At 50.3% G+C, this 13,615-nt stretch overlaps 1 long non-coding RNA gene across 1 annotated transcript; it reads right to left on the bottom strand.

The window, feature by feature from the left end:
* Positions 1-831: 831 nt before the first annotated feature.
* LOC130158282 (uncharacterized) lies at positions 832-2,982 on the bottom strand. The gene is made up of 3 exons (XR_008825231.1): positions 2,841-2,982; positions 2,246-2,327; positions 832-1,832 (listed from the first exon to the last, which is right to left on the bottom strand). It is a non-coding gene; the product is annotated as an uncharacterized LOC130158282 (long non-coding RNA).
* Between the last annotated feature and the right edge of the window lie 10,633 nt (positions 2,983-13,615).

The raw sequence follows: 13,615 nt of genomic DNA, 5'->3' as shown, positions 1-13,615 counted from the left end.
TCATTTAGCTCGCGTCTCATGTACCTGTGCAGCATGGTTGGGTTGAATGACTTGAGGACAAAATACAATGAACATCAAATTGTTTTATTAGGAAGTCTGAACGCCTGTCTTTATAATCTAAGTGCTCAGGTCACATATTTCTGTATGTGAAGGTGGCTGGGAGATGCTTCAGCGGCTGTGAATAGGGGAGGCCTCCGCTGGAAAAGGGATATCCGTGGTTTGGGGGCGGCCGTGGTACAGGTGAGATTTCTGGTAGAGTGTGAGGGCAGGACGGCCTCTTGTTTCCACCACACTTTCTCAGCTGTAGCTCTTCCCTGGGAAGAGCGTGTCTGCTTGCGCTGGACCTCTCTTTCTCAGCATTGCGGACAAAAGACGTTCTTTCTCCCTTTCTGGAAAACATTTTGGAAAAGCAAGCTGTATATTACGAGGCTAGGCTTAGGATGCTGTAAGGCTCGTTTGGCTTTGTTCGGTACGCAGCTGAGAGTATAGAAGCACATCTGCTCTTTGGCAAAGAAGCCTCACTGGGCACCGCTGTTGAAAAGCAGAGGTGCTTGCTTTGGAGGTTTCCTCTTCCTCCTTCTAGTTCTTAGGTAAGATTCCTCTTCACCCTCTCCTCCAGCTGAGTTCCAAGCAATAGTAAATGCTGGCAGCGTCAGAGCTGGCATGAGTGGCTTTGTTAAAATGATCACGTACGCTGGGACTGGCTTGTGTTGCCTCTGTGTGCTTCAGAAGGGGCACAAAGAGGTGACGGTGGCGTTCCTTGGCAGCGCCAGTATGTTTGGCTTGCCCTGACTGGGTAGAGGGTGCAAGAGTGGGCTTTGGTAGCTGGAAAGGTCTGAGGAGGCCTGACGTAGCCTGCAGAGAGTGAGGGCGAGATGTTAGCAGAGGGCGAATGCCAGAGTTTGTTGGCAGAGGGAGTTTCAGCTTGCGTGTGACTTACAGGAGCAGACCTCAGAATGTCACAGGCTCACGGAACGGCTGGGGTTGGAAGGGACCTGTGCAGGCCATGTCGTGCAACCCCCTGCTAAAGCCGGTTTGCCTCGAGCGGGTTGCACAGGGTCGCGTCCAGGTGGGGTTTGAGTATCTCCAGGGAAGGAGGCTGCACAGCCTCTCTGGGCAGCCTGTGCCAGGGCTCCGACAGCCTCCAAGTGAAGACGTTTTCCCTCACACTCGGATGGAATTTCCTGTGTTTCAGTTGGCGCCCGTCGCCCCTTGTCCTGACGCTGGGCACCACTGAAAAGAGCCTGGCCCCATCCTCTTGACACTTGCCCTAAAGATATTTATGTGCACTGAGGAGATGCCCTCTCACTCTTCCCCAGGCTACACAGGCCCAGCTCTGTCAGCCTGTCCTCGTAAGGGAGATAGTCCAGTGCCCTGATGGTCTTTGTAGGTATAAACCGTGCACCGCAATGTAAAAGGAGGTTGCTCTCCAAGGGGTTTCCAGTGCTGCTAAAACTTGGTACTTGTATCAAACTTGTATCAAATGTGATACACGTGTAACTACACTTGTATCAAATTGCCTGGCGTGGCTTGTACTTAGGAGCATTTTTGTCGAAGGCTGGCCATGATCAACTGCAATCACAAAGTTACCTTTTTCACAGGAGGAGAACCCAAAAATTTCTGGTTGTGGGGTTTAGCTTATCCCTCATTGTGGCAACCTCCCTGCAGGTTTTACGTGGCCGGCGTCATTTCCCCGTCTAGGCTTCTCCGATGTGGAGGGAGAGGCTTCAGCAGAGTCGGGCTGTTGATGTTCTCTGCTGCACCTTCCTCAGATTTCAGCACGTCTTTCTCAGTCAGTTCTCAATCCACCAGGCTGAACACAAAGTCTTTCTCTGAAACGTGAAGGTAGCAGAAATTTTGTTCAAATTCCCACTTGCTGCTGATCTGGATGTTTGGGGGTGAATTCAGGAGTTCCCTTACCACGTTTTCAAAGGGCTTAAATACACGAGAGAGACATTTTGTTTGCTTTCTGCCCGCCCCCAGCCGCCCAGAGCCCCAGTGGGAGAGCGCGTTTTTCCGCCCCGCACCAAACCGGAGAGCGCTGAGGTGTGAGTGACTGCTTTCTGTCTGCTGTCACCTGACTGCTCAGCGCAGCCACAGCTGGGCCCAGCGCACTTTGCTGGTCCCAATTCCTTCCACCTCGGCAACGCCACTCAGCTCAGGTCGATGAGAATTTCAGGGTTTGATGTGAATGTACAAGAGCGCGTGCTTCTCAGAAAGGGACGCAGGTGTGTATCTTTGTTACCTTGTTTACTTGCCCTTGCAAACCATTCTTGGATCTTGGTAAGGGAGTCTGTCTCCAAAAGTTGGCTGATTTTATCCAGCACCTAGAAGACGTACGGGATAGTGACCATGAAAGAAGAGAAGCTGATTCGTGACAGTTTTTGCATGTGTTTCCATTTAGCCCTAGCTGTGTGAGTGTGGGCTTTATGGCCTAGCCCAAGGTGTCCCATCAGGTTTGCCACAGTGTGAGCAAAGGACGCCAGCCTGCAAAAGGTGATGTTGCATGAGCGCCGTGTACGCGGCACTTCAGAGACACCGCAAGGAAACGCTAAGAGTGTTTACTACGTGGAAAGCCCCTTGCATGTGTCATGCCAGATTGACAGGCTGCTTTTTAGAGAACAAGTTTCAGCTGTGTCGTTCCACCAGTGATTGCCCATAGCAACTTCCAGGTAGGGGAGAGCAACTAAGGAGTAAATGCTAAATACAAAAGCCAGTAGTCTCCCCACGGGGGTGGTGGCGGTGGGAAATCTGGCCATTGAAGTCCCACACCATCCTCAAGAGAACTAAGAACGCATACCGTGATAGGAATCCATGTACGGTAGCCCTCGTGTCTTTACCTTTTTTTCCTGATCTGTGTCACCGAGGTCAGAACTCCCCTGGACGCAAGCACGGTCGCGCGAGCTGACGGATGGGGAGGAACGCTGGGTGAGAGGCGTGTCCTGGAGTCCCACTCTGTGTGCAGCTTGTGCAGAGGCTTGGAATCGTTTCTGCAGAAGCTTTCCAAAAGAGAAAGCAACGTGTAAAGGAGTGGCTTGACTCCATTTCTGCAGCGCTTAAAGGCAGTGTGAAACGTAGGGCTAACACTAGTCCCCAGCAAGGGAGTGCAGCAGAAAACACATCTGAAACTGTCACTCGCTTGGACAGGAACACCTGTAGGTTAACTGCATTAGGTTAACTGTTACAGCTTCTACTACACATTGCCGAGATTGCAGTACATATCTACGGCAAATGCGTAACGCTGGAGGAGAATGAGAGTGATGCCGGGTAACTACTGGTGGAAGTCAGGTGAGGAAGCCATTAAGGCTGCAGCTTGAGGCTAAAGAGTTATGGCAGCAGGAATCCTTTACTGGAATTTATGAGCACAGCTGCAAAGTTGGATCTGAACCTCAGTGTGTTGCTTCTAGAGAACGGTGTCAGCCCAAGCAGAACTGCTGGCAGTAAGTAATCTAAAGAAGCGTTGTGTGTGAGGGGAGGAGGCTTTCTCCTGGGCTTGCTTGTTGTATAGCGTGATGTTTTCTCCCCGGCACTACCAAATCAGAGTAGCGTTAAATATCTGAACACGATACAGTTATGGTTTAGCTGTCGTACTGCTTGACACCATTTCCCTTCCAAGCTCTCATATTCTACATGCGGGATGCTGACATCCCTCTTTTTTGTTTTGCACTGTCCTCCTTAGCAATCGGAGGCCATCAATTCAGGTTACAGTGTTGAGAAGTGAGGGAGAATGTGCCGCAGTAAAGAGCCAAGTCTTTTCCTTCCCATTACCTTTCCAGGCACAGTAGAGTTCTTCCCAAGCCTTTCGGGAACATCGGCACGTCCTTCTGGGTGTCCTCTTGGCAGGCTGCTGCTTACAGCACAGACCAGAGTGTTGTTTAATCCTGTGCAAGAAACCAAAGGATACAGTCTTTCCTACAATAAACACGCGCAGTTAACTTGGCAGGTGATCTCCAAGGAGAGTCTGTGCTGGAAGGATGGAAAAGGGAGGTATCGGACCTGAAGTTTGTAGGCCCTGATACAGGGCTGATGGAACGGTGTGTAAACCCTGGGTAAACCTGGCATACTTGGGTAGGTGGCAGAGGGCCGTAAGCAGCCTGTTAGGGAGGACGGTGTGACCAGCCACTACCTCAAGAGTAATGGTGCTCCAGGTACGACCTGGAGAGTGGGCAGGTGGGGGGAAGCCCACTCCCTGAGCGGTGCCAATAAGAAGAAAAGTGTCGTTTGTCCGTGTGTCTTCAGAAGAGGCTTGTGGTTTTCAATGAGAGCCGCGGCATTTAATGAAGGATTGGAACCCTCCTTTCTTAGCCAGGCTCAAAGGGATTTCTTAACGAGCCGCTGTTTTTCTGGTGGAATACCAGTCCAACTGGGTTTCACATGGCAAAGCAGCAGTGCTGCGAAGTAGCTGGTGGAGGATTTTCAGCACCTTGATTCTGTTCACATACTAAGCCGAAAGTAGTGACAGCCGAAACAGTTACTTGTTGTCTTGGTGCAAGAGTAGTAGTTGCACCTTGTAAAGAGTTTAGTGCGGCTAAGCTGAGGTTATTGCTTGCTGAGGACAGGTAAGGCTGCTCAGTCGATTGAAATGAAGGCAGCAGCTTTCTCTGTGGAAATGCTCCTCTTAGAAATGGGAAACGGCAGCAGTGGGTATTTTGGAACAAAATGGTGGTTACGCTCACATTTCTCTCTGAGCGTGCCAGGGCAGTTGTCCTGGCTCTCTGTGTGGTCTCTCGGGAAGTCTTACCTGGTATGTGGCGGACCATCTGAGGATGGGGGATGTTCCTGGAGTGATGGTAGTAGTTTTCGCCTGAGCAGCTAAGCTGCGAGTCACGCTGGTTGTTCTTCCCCATGTCGTGGCTCAAGTGAGGTTCACACGTTGACTCAGAATCGGTCTTTGTTGTGTGAACTTGCTGGCCCTCGTGTGCAGCGTCTTTGTTCAGGGCAGGCTGGCTCTTCCGCCGGTGGGCTGAGGCCAAACGCTGGGGGTGAAGTGGAGAACAAGTGAGAACAGCAAAGGAGACGTCCAGGCCTTCTTGGTTTCTGCCTTTCCTAAGGGTTGTGTGCGCAGGGAGGCAGCCCCCTCTTTATATCTCTTTATGGTTGCTATCTGTTGTAGAGTTTGGATTGCGAGGTTGAATAACAGAGTAGTAGCTGTTATTACCGTTATCCTGTGGGGTTTGTATCCCTTTCCGGTAGTAGCAGTCCCTAATGTTCCCAGTCGTCTTTGCCTCTGGCACTTGCCTGGCACACTCGGTACTGTAACGTCTAAGACTGGGAACATCCCAAGACAGTTGGTTTGTTGAAGGCACCTGGCAAATGTCACACGTGGGGGATGAGCTGATCTGATCTCTTCTGTGATGATCCAGGCTCTAGTTCAACAAATACTCGCCGAGGCACCTGGCTTGGGTGCAAGCGCATCCCCAGTGGAGTGATGGATCTTAGCGTACGGGGGGAGTGGCCCGTGAGCCAGCGAAACCCCCTGGGAGGGCAGAGACCTTCCAGGAGCCAGCAGCTCCCACGAGAGCAGCTGAAGAGGTGTGGGCAGGGCCAGGGGTCCTGGAAGCTGCTCTTCACTCCCACAACGTTCAGCCCTGGGGAGCGCTGCGACCGGGGCGGGCAAACAGGAGGCTTTGCAGGGTGGCCGTTTGGGTGGGAGGGCACCTCTTTCAGGGGGAGACATTGCGCTGGCCAAAGGTGAGAGACTTGAGGTACACACAAGCCAGCAACTGGGCATTGTTCTGTGGTCATCTGCACAGGTCAAGGACCATGCAGTGGTGGAGCTAAAGATCCTTAGGGCAGCGAGGAGGGTGCACAGCAAGCTCGCCCCCCTGGGATAGCTAACTGAAGTTTTCATGTGAGAGGGTTCTCTTCTTCACTAAAAACTTTCATGGATTTTCTTTGGGAATTGAAACTGTCTTGTGAAAGAGAAGTCTAGAATCTCACTAGTTATTTAGCAACCTCTTTGTATTATATACAATAATTCCTGGTACAATATGTTTGGGGGATTTTAGGGGTGTTATTCTACCCAAATAGCAACTTACGACATGCCTAATATTGAGATTGGTAAAATTTAATGACAACCAAGGATGTTTGGGTTTTACCCAGTATGGTGCACCAGAATGGTGCTACCAGCCGGCACTGTCATTTTTATATTGTAGATAAAATGACACCCCAAACGTTGATTATCATTGCAGCATGCCATAGCATAGCAGTCCACGAGCTTGTGGCCTTGAGGCACAACAATTTCAGGACATTGCACCTGCGGGTGACTGCTACTCATGTAACTTGTTGTTGGTTTTGTGGGTTTTGCAAGCCATCTTGGGCACAAGAGGAAGATAAAAACTGTGTCTCTGAGGTCAACAATAAATCAGATTTAGAGTTTCTCGTTGTGCTTTTAAGGCCTTTTGCAGAGGCATGGGGCACGCTCTCTGTCTTTGTGTCCTCACCAGGAGTGGGACTAGTGTCCGTAAGAGCTGGAGAAAAGGAGAAAATGGAAGAAGCACGGGCAGATATTTTTTATGCTTGGAGGGCAAAAAGAGGGGCACGTGTGTCGTGTGTGTCTCTTTGTCGTTACAGGTAATGTTTGGGTAACGTAGAGTCTGCGATGCTGTTGAACATTGTCAAGAGAAGGCGTCTGATAGCAGAAGCTCTAAGAAAGGGTTCAGGTAGCTGCTGGCTCCTGATGCCTAGGATGCCTATGGAGAGGTACTACTGCTGGTGCTACAAGATGATGACCTATCTAGAAGGAGAAAGGAAACGTGGATGGAGTCGGGTGAAGGGCAGTAGTGTTAGTTGCCAAAGTTGTGTGATCTGTGAGGTTTGGTTACTGTAGGGTTCCCTCGTTCAGCTCAGCCTGTTGACTTCAGTGGAAGGTGAAAGGATGAGTATTATTAAGGCATCCGATTCTGCCAGTACTTCTGGCATTTTGCCTTGACACGCTTTCCTTTCCCCACAGGTGATCCCTGTTTTTTTCACTAGAGTGCTATAAAAATATTAAGGTGTTTTTTTCTCTTTTAAAAGGAGTAGCTCTTTTGGGTGTGTATTTTGTTGCCTTAAGAAAAGCATTTGCCAAGAGTTAGTTGGCGTTGAAACTGAACAAAGAAGCCATCTCGTGTAGCACTCCTGATTTACCTTAATCTCCCGATCCACATCGCAGAGGTCAGAACTCCCCTGGACGCGAGCATGGTCGTGCGAGCTGACGGATGGGGAGGAACGCTGGGTGAGAGGCGTGTCCTGGAGTCCCACTCCGTGTGCAGGTTGTGCAGAGGCTTGGTATCGTTTCTGCAGAAGCTTTCCAAAAGAGAAAGCAACGTGTAAAGGAGTGGCTTGACCCCATTTCTGCAGCGCTTAAAGGCAGAGTGAAACGTAGGGCTAACACTAGTCCCCAGCAAGGGAGTGCAGCAGAAAACACATCTGAAACTGTCGCTCGCTTGGACAGGAACACCTGTAGGTTAACTGCATTAGGTTAACTGTTACAGCTTCTACTACACATTGCCGAGATTGCAGTACATATCTACGGCAAATGCGTAACGCTGGAGGAGAATGAGAGTGATGCCGGGTAACTACTGGTGGAAGTCAGGTGAGGAAGCCATTAAGGCTGCAGCTTGAGGCTAAAGAGTTATGGCAGCAGGAATCCTTTACTGGAATTTATGAGCACAGCTGCAAAGTTGGATCTGAACCTCAGTGTGTTGCTTCTAGAGAACGGTGTCAGCCCAAGTAGAACTGCTGGCAGTAAGTAATCTAAAGAAGCTTTGTGTGTGAGGGGAGGAGGCTTTCTCCTGGGCTTGCTTGTTGTATAGCATGATGTTTTCTCCCCGGCACTACCAAATCAGAGTAGCGTTAAATATCTGAACACGATACGGTTATGGTTTAGCTGTAGTACTGCTTGACACCATTTCCCTTCCAAGCTCTCATGTTCTACACGTGGGATGCTCACATCCCTCTTTTTGGTTTTGCGCTGTCCTCCTTAGCAATCGGAGACCATCAATTCAGGTGACAGTGTTGAGAAGTGAGGGAGAGTGTGCTGCAATAAAGAGCCATGACTTCCCCCCCCTACCGACCCCCCCACCCCCTTACCTTTTCAGGCACAGTAGAGTTCTTCCCAAGCCTTTCGGGAACATCGGCACGTCCTTCTGGGTGTCCTCTTGGCAGGCTGCTGCTTACAGCACAGACCAGAGTGTTGTTTAATCCTGTGCAAGAAACCAAAGGATACAGTCTTTCCTACAATAAACACGCGCAGTTAACTTGGCAGGTGATCTCCAAGGAGAGTCTGTGCTGGAAGGATGGAAAAGGGAGGTATCGGACCTGAAGTTTGTAGGCCCTGATACAGGGCTGATGGAACGGTGTGTAAACCCTGGGTAAACCTGGCATACTTGGGTAGGTGGCAGAGGGCCGTAAGCAGCCTGTTAGGGAGGACGGTGTGACCAGCCGCTACCTCAAGAGTAATGGTGCTCCAGGTACGACCTGGAGAGTGGGCAGGTGGGGGGAAGCCCACTCCCTGAGCGGTGCCAATCAGGAGAAAAGTGTCGTTTGTCCATGTGTCTTCAGAAGAGGCTTGTGGTTTTCAATGAGAGTCGCGGCATTTAATGAAGGATTGGAACCCTCCTTTCTTAGCCAGGCTCAAAGGGATTTCTTAACGAGCCGCTGTTTTTCTGGTGGAATACCAGTCCAACTGGGTTTCACATGGCAAAGCAGCAGTGCTGCGAAGTAGCTGGTGGAGGATTTTCAGCACCTTGATTCTGTTCACATACTAAGCCGAAAGTAGTGACAGCCGAAACAGTTACTTGTTGTCTTGGTGCAAGAGTAGTAGTTGCACCTTGTAAAGAGTTTAGTGCGGCTAAGCTGAGGTTATTGCTTGCTGAGGACAGGTAAGGCTGCTCAGTCGATTGAAATGAAGGCAGCAGCTTTCTCTGTGGAAATGCTCCTCTTAGAAATGGGAAACGGCAGCAGTGGGTATTTTGGAACAAAATGGTGGTTACGCTCACATTTCTCTCTGAGCGTGCCAGGGCAGTTGTCCTGGCTCTCTGTGTGGTCTCTCGGGAAGTCTTACCTGGTATGTGGCGGACCATCCGAGGATGGGGGATGTTCCTGGAGTGATGGTAGTAGGTTTCGCCTGAGCAGCTAAGCTGCGAGTCACGCCAGTTGTTCTTCCCCATGTCGTGGCTCAAGTGAGGTTCACACGTTGACTCAGAATCGGTCTTTGTTGTGTGAACTTGCTGGCCCTCGTGTGCAGCGTCTTTGTTCAGGGCAGGCTGGCTCTTCCGCCGGTGGGCTGAGGCCAAACGCTGGGGGTGAAGTGGAGAACAAGTGAGAACAGCAAAGGAGACGTCCAGGCCTTCTTGGTTTCTGCCTTTCCTAAGGGTTGTGCGCGCAGGGAGGCAGCCCCCTGTCTCTTTCTAGTTGCTATCTGTCGTAGAGTTTGGGTTGCGAGGTTGAATAACAGACTAGTAGCTGTTATTACCGTTATCCTGTGGGGTTTGTATCCCTTTCCGGTAGTAGCAGTCCCTAATGTTCCCAGTCGTCTTTGCCTCTGGCACTTGCCTGGCACACTCGGTACTGTAACGTCTAAGACTGGGAACATCCCAAGACAGTTGGTTTGTTGAAGGCACCTGGCAAATGTCATATGGGGGGATGAGCTGATCTGATCTCTTCTGTGATGATCCAGGCTCTAGTTCAACAAATACTCGCCGAGGCACCTGGCTTGGGTGCAAGCGCATCCCCAGTGGAGTGATGGATCTTAGCGTACGGGGGGAGTGGCCCGTGAGCCAGCGAAACCCCCTGGGAGGGCAGAGACCTTCCAGGAGCCAGCAGCTCCCACGAGAGCAGCTGAAGAGGTGTGGGCAGGGCCAGGGGTCCTGGAAGCTGCTCTTCACTCCCACAACGTTCAGCCCTGGGGAGCGCTGCGACCGGGGCGGGCAAACAGGAGGCTTTGCAGGGTGGCCGTTTGGGTGGGAGGGCACCTCTTTCAGGGGGAGACATTGCGCTGGCCAAAGGTGAGAGACTTGAGGTACACACAAGCCAGCAACTGGGCATTGTTCTGTGGTCAATGCACAGGTCAAGGACCATGCAGTGGTGGAGCTAAAGATCCTTAGGGCAGCGAGGAGGGTGCACAGCAAGCTCGCCCCCCTGGGATAGCTAACTGAAGTTTTCATGTGAGAGGGTTCTCTTCTTCACTAAAAACTTTCATGGATTTTCTTTGGGAATTGAAACTGTCTTGTGAAAGAGAAGTCTAGAATCTCACTAGTTATTTAGCAACCTCTTTGTATTATATACAATAATTCCTGGTACAATATGTTTGGGGGATTTTAGGGGTGTTATTCTACCCAAATAGCAACTTACGACATGCCTAATATTGAGATTGGTAAAATTAAATGACAACCAAGGATGTTTGGGTTTTACCCAGTATGGTGCACCAGAATGGTGCTACCAGCCGGCACTGTCATTTTTATATTGTAGATAAAATGACACCCCAAACGTTGATTATCATTGCAGCATGCCATAGCATAGCAGTCCACGAGCTTGTGGCCTTGAGGCACAACAATTTCAGGACATTGCACCTGCGGGTGACTGCTACTCATGTAACTTGTTGTTGGTTTTGTGGGTTTTGCAAGCCATCTTGGGCACAAGAGGAAGATAAAAACTGTGTCTCTGAGGTCAACAATAAATCAGATTTAGAGTTTCTCGTTGTGCTTTTAAGGCCTTTTGCAGAGGCATGGGGCACGCTCTCTGTCTTTGTGTCCTCACCAGGAGTGGGACTAGTGTCCGTAAGAGCTGGAGAAAAGGAGAAAATGGAAGAAGCACGGGCAGATATTTTTTATGCTTGGAGGGCAAAAAGAGGGGCACGTGTGTCGTGTGTGTCTCTTTGTCGTTACAGGTAATGTTTGGGTAACGTAGAGTCTGCGATGCTGTTGAACATTGTCAAGAGAAGGCGTCTGATAGCAGAAGCTCTAAGAAAGGGTTCAGGTAGCTGCTGGCTCCTGATGCCTAGGATGCCTATGGAGAGGTACTACTGCTGGTGCTACAAGATGATGACCTATCTAGAAGGAGAAAGGAAACGTGGATGGAGTCGGGTGAAGGGCAGTAGTGTTAGTTGCCAAAGTTGTGTGATCTGTGAGGTTTGGATACCGTAGGGTTCCCTCGTTCAGCTCAGCCTGTTGACTTCAGTGGAAGGTGAAAGGATGAGTATTATTAAGGCATCCGATTCTGCCAGTACTTCTGGCATTTTGCCTTGACACGCTTTCCTTTCCCCACAGGTGATCCCTGTTTTTTTCACTAGAGTGCTATAAAAATATTAAGGTGTTTTTTTCTCTTTTAAAAGGAGTAGCTCTTTTGGGTGTGTATTTTGTTGCCTTAAGAAAAGCATTTGCCAAGAGTTAGTTGGCGTTGAAACTGAACAAAGAAGCCATCTCGTGTAGCACTCCTGATTTACCTTAATCTCCCGATCCACATCGCAGAGGTCAGAACTCCCCTGGACGCGAGCATGGTCGTGCGAGCTGACGGATGGGGAGGAACGCTGGGTGAGAGGCGTGTCCTGGAGTCCCACTCCGTGTGCAGGTTGTGCAGAGGCTTGGTATCGTTTCTGCAGAAGCTTTTCCAAAAGAGAAAGCAACGTGTAAAGGAGTGGCTTGACCCCATTTCTGCAGCGCTTAAAGGCAGAGTGAAACGTAGGGCTAACACTAGTCCCCAGCAAGGGAGTGCAGCAGAAAACACATCTGAAACTGTCGCTCGCTTGGACAGGAACACCTGTAGGTTAACTGCATTAGGTTAACTGTTACAGCTTCTACTACACATTGCCGAGATTGCAGTACATATCTACGGCAAATGCGTAACGCTGGAGGAGAATGAGAGTGATGCCGGGTAACTACTGGTGGAAGTCAGGTGAGGAAGCCATTAAGGCTGCAGCTTGGGGCTAAAGAGTTATGGCAGCAGGAATCCTTTACTGGAATTTATGAGCACAGCTGCAAAGTTGGATCTGAACCTCAGTGTGTTGCTTCTAGAGAACGGTGTCAGCCCAAGCAGAACTGCTGGCAGTAAGTAATCTAAAGAAGCTTTGTGTGTGAGGGGAGGAGGCTTTCTCCTGGGCTTGCTTGTTGTATAGCGTGATGTTTTCTCCCCAGCACTACCAAATCAGAGTAGCGTTAAATATCTGAACACGATACGGTTATGGTTTAGCTGTCGTACTGCGTGACACCATTTCCCTTCCAAGCTCTCATATTCTACATGTGGGATGCTGACATCCCTCTTTTTGGTTTTGCGCTGTCCTCCTTAGCAATCGGAGACCATCAATTCAGGTGACAGTGTTGAGAAGTGAGGGAGAATGTGCCGCAGTAAAGAGCCAAGTCTTTTCCTTCCCATTACCTTTCCAGGCACAGTAGAGTTCTTCCCAAGCCTTTCGGGAACATCGGCACGTCCTTCTGGGTGTCCTCTCAGCAGGCTGCTGCTTACAGCACAGACCAGAGTGTTGTTTAATCCTGTGCAAGAAACCAAAGGATACAGTCTTTCCTACAATAAACTCGTGCAGTTAACTTGGCAGGTGATCTCCAAGGAGAGTCTGTGCTGGAAGGATGGAAAAGGGAGGTATCGGACCTGAAGTTTGTAGGCCCTGATACAGGGCTGATGGAACGGTGTGTAAACCCTGGGTAAACCTGGCATACTTGGGTAGGTGGCAGAGGGCCGTAAGCAGCCTGTTAGGGAGGACGGTGTGACCAGCCGCTACCTCAAGAGTAATGGTGCTCCAGGTACGACCTGGAGAGTGGGCAGGTGGGGGGAAGCCCACTCCCTGAGCGGTGCCAATCAGGAGAAAAGTGTCGCTTGTCCGTGTGTCTTCAGAAGAGGCTTGTGGTTTTCAATGAGAGCCGCGGCATTTAATGAAGGATTGGAACCCTCCTTTCTTAGCCAGGCTCAAAGGGATTTCTTAACGAGCCGCTGTTTTCCTGGTGGAATACCAGTCCAACTGGGTTTCACATGGCAAAGCAGCAGTGCTGCGAAGTAGCTGGTGGAGGATTTTCAGCACCTTGATTCTGTTCACATACTAAGCCGAAAGTAGTGACAGCCGAAACAGTTACTTGTTGTCTTGGTGCAAGAGTAGTAGTTGCACCTTGTAAAGAGTTTAGCGCGGCTAAGCTGAGGTTATTGCTTGCTGAGGACAGGTAAGGCTGCTCAGTCAATTGAAATGAAGGCAGCAGCTTTCTCTGTGGAAATGCTCCTCTTAGAAATGGGAAACGGCAGCAGTGGGTATTTTGGAACAAAATGGTGGTTACGCTCACATTTCTCTCTGAGCGTGCCAGGGCAGTTGTCCTGGCTCTCTGTGTGGTCTCTCGGGAAGTCTTACCTGGTATGTGGCGGACCATCCGAGGATGGGGGATGTTCCTGGAGTGATGGTAGTAGTTTTCGCCTGAGCAGCTAAGCTGCGAGTCACGCCAGTTGTTCTTCCCCATGTCGTGGCTCAAGTGAGGTTCACACGTTGACTCAGAATCGGTCTTTGTTGTGTGAACTTGCTGGCCCTCGTGTGCAGCGTCTTTGTTCAGGGCAGGCTGGCTCTTCCGCCGGTGGGCTGAGGCCAAACGCTGGGGGTGAAGTGGAGAACAAGTGAGAACAGCAAAGGAGACGTCCAGGCCTT

The sequence above is a fragment of the Falco biarmicus genome, chromosome 1, assembly GCF_023638135.1.
Source record: "Falco biarmicus isolate bFalBia1 chromosome 1, bFalBia1.pri, whole genome shotgun sequence".
In the NCBI taxonomy this organism is placed as follows: domain Eukaryota; kingdom Metazoa; phylum Chordata; class Aves; order Falconiformes; family Falconidae; genus Falco; species Falco biarmicus.
This window is presented reverse-complemented; position numbering and strand designations above follow the sequence as displayed.